Below are 8,007 nucleotides of genomic sequence, written 5' to 3'. Positions count from 1 at the left end.
ACAAGGTGAATCTCTACGACTCAATGAATACAATGCTTTGCATTATGTCCCTACAACCGAGATGCACAAACAAGATATATTTGGCCCAAGCAAATTAAACTCAGAAGAGGAATCATAAATTCATGGCCCTGACAACAAAAATCTGAACAAGGAACGCCCAGCAATTGACACCGATGCACGAAACAGAAGAGAGACAAAGGATCAATCGAGACTTCATCATAATAGATCAGGTATGAAATTCAAACCCTTAAAATAAAAATGAAGTAAAGTCTCAAGAGTTATCCTTGCAACATGCACCGAAACTGGAACTTAAACCTTTGCAATCACGTTTGAAATATGCTTATCTAAGAGTTGATGAAACTCTACCAGTGATAATTTATGCCAACCTAACCTCCGAACAGGAGAATAATTTGTTGAATATTTTGTCACAGCAGAGAAAAGCTCTCGGATGGATAATGGCAGACTTGAAGGGAATAAGTCTGACTATATGCATGCACAAAATTAACCTTGAAAATAGCCATAGAACTTCGGTGGAACCTCAAAGAAGACTCAATCTAATCATGAAGAAGGTAGTCATGAAGGAAATCATATAATGGTTGGACGCGGGAGTAATATATCCTATATCCGATAGTTCATGGGTAAGCCCGGTACAATGTGTGCCAAAGAAAGGTGGTGTGACCGTAATTAAAAGTGAACATGACAAACTCCTCAGCACGAGAACAATCACGGGCTGGCACATATGCATGGATTACAGGAAGCTCAACAAAGCCACAAAGAAGGACCATTTTCCCCTCCCTATTATCGACCAAATGCTTGATAGACTAGTGGGAAAAGCATTTTACTACTTCCTCGATGGATATTCAGGGTATAACCAAATAGCCATAGCACCGGAGGATCAAGATAAAACAACTTTCACATGCCCGTATGACACCTATGCATTTAGAAGAATGCCGTTTGGATTGTGTAACGCTCCAGCTACATTCCAAAGATGCATGATGGCAATATTTTCAGATATGGTAGAAGAATGCATGGAAATATTCATTGATGATTTCTCCGTCTCGGGTGATGATTTTGATCGATTCCTAGGCAATTTATCTAAGGTACTGAAACGATGTGAAGAAGCCAACCTAGTGCTGAATTGGGAGAAATGCCATTTTATGGTGACCAAAGGAATAGTGTTGGGTCACAAAATTTCATGTCAAGGCATTGAAGTCGATAAAGCCAAGGTGGACATAATTACAAACCTACCCCCACCCACCAATGTGCGAGGTGTACGCAGGTTTCTTGGACATGCAGGCTTCTACAGACGGTTCATAAAAGATTTTTCTCAAATCTCTAACCTTATGTATTTTGCTTCAACAAAATCATCCATTTGAATTTACTAATGATTGTTTGAATGCCTTCACATATTTGAAGAAAAAGCTTTCGGAAGTACCAGTTGTGATCCCACCAGACTGGAATGAACCATTTGAACTCATGTGCGATGCGAGTGACTATGCAGTTAGGGCGGTGCTATGACAACGAAAAAGTAAAATCTTTCATGTCATATACTATGCGAGTCGTACTCTTAATGATGCACAAATAAACTATACCACCACTGAAAAGGAACTTTTAGCAGTAGTATTTGCATTCGATAAGTTTAGGCAATACCTAATAGGCACTAAGGTAATTGTGCATACAGATCACTCAGCCATTAAATATCTGATTAATAAAAAGATGCGAAGCCTAGACTAATTCAATGGATATTATTACTACAAGAGTTTGATTTAGAGATTAAGGATATAAAAGCTATAGAGAATCAAGTGGCAGACCATTTGTCTAGGCTAGATAAAAAACCTAATTGTCTTGACACAATAGAAATTAAAGAGGATTTCCCTGATGAGAAAATATTATTTGTCACGGCTGTGCCGTGGTATGCTGAGATTGTTAACTTTCTTTTTAGTGGTAATGTTCCTCCTGATTTAACTAGCCAGGGCAGAAAAAGTTTTGACATGATGTATGATATTACTATTGGGATGAACCATTTTTATTCAAGCAATGCGGAGACCAAATAATTCAAAGATGCATTCCAGAAGAAGAGCAGAAAGATATTCTACACCATTGCCACTCATCACCATATGAAGGGAATTTCGGTGGAATGAGAACATCAACAAAGGTGCTCCAATCTGGATTTTATTGGCCAACCTTATTCAAGGATATGCATGAATTTTATAAGTCATGTGATAGATGCCAACAAACAGGAAACATTTCAAAAAGGCATGAGATGCCATGGTAAAATATCCTGGAAATTGAACTCTTCGACGTATGGGAATAGACTTCATGGGACCCTTTCCTACATCTTTCAGAGATTTGTACATCCTCTTGGCAGTAGACTATGTATCAAAGTAGGCTGAGGCCATCACAACACCTAAAAATGATTCCAAAACGGTGCTAAAGTTTCTGCATAAAAATATATTCACCCAATTTGGAACACCACGAGCTATCATCAGCGATGAAGGCACTCATTTTGATAATAAATTGTTTGCTAAGGCACTGAAGCGATATGGAGTATGACATAGGATTTCTATTTCGTATCACCCTCAAATGAATGGACAAGTCAAAGTGTCTAACCGGGAAATTAAACAGATCCTTAAGAAAGTGGTTAACCCAAATCAAAAGGATTGGTCGCAGAAGCTAGATGAAGCACTATATGCTTATCGCAAAGCATTCAAGACACCATTGGGAATGTCACCATTCAAACTTGTCTATGGAAAAGAATGTCATCTGCCTGTTGAATTAGAACATAAAGCCTATTGGGCCATCAAAAAGCTAAACATGGATGCTCAGCTTGCTGGAGAAAGAAAACTCTTGGAACTGAACGAGATGGATGAATTTAGAGCACACGCATACAAGAATGCCCGCCTATACAAGTTGAAAACAAAACGATTGCATGAAAGAAAAATATTGCCGAGGCAATTATATTCTGGACAACAAGTATTGTTCTACAATTCATGTCTTAAGTTATTCCCATGCAAGTTGAAATCACGATGGTCAGGACCATTCATCGTACACCAAGTCCATGACAATGGAGCAATTGAAATCCAGAACCAAAACAATGGTTCCATCTTTAAGGTGAATGGGCAGAGACTCAAGGAGTACAAAGGAGCCCCATTCATGCGCGACAAACCGACATCGTTGGCACCTGATGCCCAAGAGTTTGCTTTACTTTCTTGAACAAATCTCATTGCCTAGGTAACAAAAATTTGAATTATGTACATAAATAAATTAAGTTATTTTCTACATTCATTATCCATTTTATTTTAATATTTTTATTTTATTGTAGGCAAGCAATCAACACGTGGATGCCTGGGGAGTTAGAGCATGCATAAGAAGAAAAAAACCCTAGAACACATGGTTTTGGCGATAGAATAAAGAGGGAAAGATATCTTTCCCCCCACTTTATGTCCAATCATATATTTCTCATTAATGCAAAAATCTTTTCCCTTCAAGAAAGGACAAAATTGCACCGAAACCTCCCATTACTTTGCAAAGTAACAAACTGCCCAACTTCTTATTTTTCATTGTGCCTCACTCTCTCTTTACTTTGCAAAGTAACAATGTATCCCTCAAGTTTGGGGGAGTTATTGTACCATATTCTGCCATACTTTGTTAGAAAGCAGTTGATGACAATTGGTTGAAAATTTTGATTGTCATGACTTAAGCAGATTAAGATTATTGTTAGAAATAAATTAGGGATGCCCAATGATGAATGCATAATTTGATTGCCTAGGCCTGAATTATTGTTAAGACTCTCTAAAGAAGAGAACCAACCTTAGACCTGATTCTTTGAAGTTCATAAACACGATTGTAGGCTGTCTTTGTTTCAGGTAGTCTATAATTTTTTTGGAAAAGAAATGTTTGCTTTTCGAGACTTCAAAAATATTTTAAGGGTGAAGTAAAAATTCTATAGTGTTTGAAAACTTGAAAAATAAGAAGGGACATTCCTCTGTGCAAAGGCATAAACAGAAAAAATCCATAAGAAATTAATAGTAGCCATAACATATGAGTGAATGAAAGTAGTCACAGGATGACTCTGCCCGACTAGCTTGGGGTGAAAGGTATGCTCCCTTTCACCTAGAGTGTGGAACAGTAGTTGCGATGAGCTAACTCCCCTGCAAAAAAAATAGTTGATAAATAAGTAGGAGTATAAACTAAGCCTAACAAATAATTTGTTGCCTTGACAAACCATAAGTTCTTACTTACATTTTCTAATTACCTTTATGCAAAGACTGGTTATAATCACAAACACACTATAGCAAAGAATCCTGACTTGGGAAGGGATTTGACTTATATGACTGTCGAACATGTTGAGGCCAAACAATTTTTACTGAGGGCTTAAATCTCAAACCATATGATTTTCTTATCTCTGCTTTGCCATGAAAATTTTGATTTTCTTCTAGCTATTGTACATTGCTTGAGGACAAGCAATAACTTAAGTTTGGGGGTATGATAACTCCGTAAAAAAAATTAATTTCTAGTCTTTTCACTTAAGTTATTGCTCGTCTAAACAAAGTATGCATAGCATTTTAGTTGCATATAGGTTATATTAGCTTGTGGTGGATAAATTTTTCTTAGGCAAGATTTATTTGGCTTGACTGATGCTGCTGAGGAGAAAGGTTTGTTTGGACTGTGTTTGTGCAGGAAACTTACAGGGAAAGAACATTTCAGTCGTGACAACGTAAATTTGCAAAGGCTAACGAAATAGATGAGAATGTGAGGAGCATATTTATTTCGCTGAGGCAAGGTTTATCTGAGAAAGTCTGAAGCAGTTGTGACGAAATCGCCTATCTCACAAGCCAGCTGGATGACCTACTTAACGTGCAATCAAGCCTTAGTTATTCTGACAACCGCCTTTCCTTTTTAAGTCTGGACATTTATTTAACAACGGTTATTTAAGGAAACTCCAAAAAGCATTCAAAGCCCTAGGAGATTTTTCCTTATAAATAACAAGTCATAGCCGCCAAAGAAAGAAGGCAAGGAAAAAGAGAGAAGAGCTTTACCCAAGGCGTGAGCAAGCAACTGCAGTGCTTCTTCACCGTCTACCCACCGACCTTCCTTGGTGTCCTCAATAACTAGACGTTAGCAGAGTGGTGATCAGGCCTCGAGAGAGGGTGATCACCAAGGCAGGCGTAGTGCTGATAAGAATCGTCACGTCAGAGCCCCCAGTTTTGGGAGTTGTTCTTCCTTTTTTTATCTCTTTATCTATTTGGGGTTGTACTAAACGTTGAATTTTGGATGATCTTTGATAGCACCATGAATGTCTTACTTGGTGTTAAACTTTGTTTTGCCTGAACAATATTTTTAAGTTTATAAATGAAGAATTATGTTTTACGTATGACTGTTTTGCTCATCTTTTAAATATTTTACCTTACACTGTAAGAGCAGCCAGAGATCGACTGGGGTTTTGGTAAAACATGTCTTGGCATTGTAATTGCATTGAGAGATAGCCTTTTGTCTAGATAGTGATTCTTAGATTCAAGAGAATTAAGATAGATCCACGTCAGCAATGGAATTAATCTGGGATGGTGAATTTATATCTTGTTACCTTAGAGATAAGGAGTGAGTTTCAATCGACTAAAAGGGATAGACGCTAGTGTAGGATATACCATGCTTATAGTTTACGCTGAGAGGTATTGCTACAACAACAGTTTGACAAACCAAGGGTTGTAGTTAACACTGAGTAGTATTGCCATAGCAACCGTCTAAGAATACCTAGTAATCCTGTCGGGCAGCTTACTAAGTCATAATAATTCATTCTGAACTTAGAAATAATTGTTGTCGAAGCAAAAGTTTAGCATCAGTGCTCTGTGATATGTCTAAATATGTGATATTGTTTGCATTATATTTGAAGTATCACTTATTTTTTTTTGTTTTATTATTCTACATATTTATTTTGCCTTGACCGAACTTTCCTGAACTCATTAAATCACCTCCTTGTTTTATTAATATTAGTTCTTAAGTTGACAGCTTAGTAGGACTTAGTTTGTGACATTAGTTCTAGTTGTGGTGAAAATATATTTCTCGACCAATCCCTGTGGAAACGATACTCACTTACCCTATATTACTTGAATCGATTATGTATACTTGCACATATTTGCTTGCCTTAGCGTAGACATTTACAAGCGATCATTAACTTTAATGAATATTAAATTCATTAAATTGGGAAAATACCAATTTACCCTTAATGAAACTTCATATTTACCATCCAACCAAGACACCTCAATCTTATCATCTTCTTAAAGTTAAAGATGGACAAACAAAATATTACTTTATCGATTTGCCCTTGCATTTTTTGAAAAATTACAATCTTGTCACTTTAATCCAACAATCCAAATTAAAAATGGAATTAAATCCTAAAATCCAAAGGTTTATATTATTTTCAAACATTGTAAAATGTGGAAATAATATTTTTAGGTCTAATTTATCATCCTTCAGATTTTCCTGAATCTTCTATTCGATCTGATTTACCAAACATTTTATCAAACTTCAACGCTTTATAACTTTTAATACAAAATCTGTACAAAAATTCTGATTCCCACATAAACGATATTCTTGAAGTAAACTATTTATTTACGAGGCTAAAATGTAACTTTTTTTAAAATTTCCCTTTTAATCCCTGAAATTTTCCAAAGTTTATATTTGGTCTCTTAACTTTCAAAATTTGTATTTCAGTCACTATCTAAAATTTAGGGTATTACAACTCTCCCCCTGATATGAAGACGTTTGGAAACTGCTTCCTCATGTCATATTCTCTTTCCCAAGTAGCATCCTTGACTTAATGATTTTGCCAAAGAACTTTAACTAGAGGAATCGTCTTGCTATGGGGTTCTTTGATTTCTCGAGCCAAGATATGTATTGATTATTCTTCATAAGTCAAATATGATCAGATCTCAATTTCCTCCAATGCAATGATAGATGAAGGATCCGATCAATATTTTCCAAGCATTGACACATGAAAACATTATGTAATTTGTCTAACTCCGGAGGTAATGCTAACTGGTAAGAAATCAGTCCGACTCTCTTTAAGATTTCATAAGGTCCAATTATCTTGGACTTAGTTTTTCTTTGCGCCCAAAATGCAAAATCTTTTTCCAAGGCGATACTTTAAGAAAAGCTTTATTGCCTTATTGAAATTCAATATGTTTTCGCTTCAAGTTTGCATAAAACTTATGCCGATCAAATGCCATCTTGAGATTATATTGAATTATCTTCATTTTATCCTCAACCTTTTTCAATAAATCAAGGCCAATAAGATTGCAATCTTTTAACTCAAACCAATTTAATGGTGTTAGGCATTTTCTCCCTTATAAAGCTTCATATGGAGTCATTTTGATGCTTGATTGATAACTATTATTGTAGGAAAATTCTGCTAAAGGCAAATAATTTTCCCATAATACCTTGAACTCAATCAAACATGCCCTCAGCATATCTTCCAATATCTGAATAGTACGCTCTGACTGACCATCCGTCTGCGGATAAAAGGTTGTATTGAAATTCAATTGAGTACCCAAAGTTTTATGCAAGGAATTCCAAAATCTTGAAGTAAACCTTGGATCTCTGTCGGATATGATCCATATTGGCACTCCATGTAGCCGAACTATCTCCTTTATATACAACTCTATATACCTATGCAATTCATAGTCCATTCGCACTGAAATGAAATGTGTCGACTTAGTTAACCGGTCAACTGTCTCCCAAATGAAAACCTTCTTATTTGATGTCAAATGTAGCCCTGTAAAAAATCCATAGTAACTATTTCCCACTTCCACTATGGATTGGGAATTGATTGCAATAATCCCAAAGGCACTTGATGCTCAGCTTTTACTTGTTGACACATCAAACATGTAGAAACAACTCAGTAATGGCTCTTTTCATACCCGACCACCAAAATCTACTATTTACATCTGGATTCATTTTGCTCCAGCCTGGATGCATAGTCAGCGGACTAAAATGTTCCAAAGAAAGAAT

Source organism: Hibiscus syriacus, unplaced genomic scaffold (genome assembly GCF_006381635.1).
Source record: "Hibiscus syriacus cultivar Baekdansim isolate YM2019G1 unplaced genomic scaffold, ASM638163v2 tig00113725_pilon, whole genome shotgun sequence".
Taxonomy (NCBI): domain Eukaryota; kingdom Viridiplantae; phylum Streptophyta; class Magnoliopsida; order Malvales; family Malvaceae; genus Hibiscus; species Hibiscus syriacus.
The sequence above is the reverse complement of the archived record's forward strand: the minus strand, read 5'-3'. Positions refer to the sequence as shown.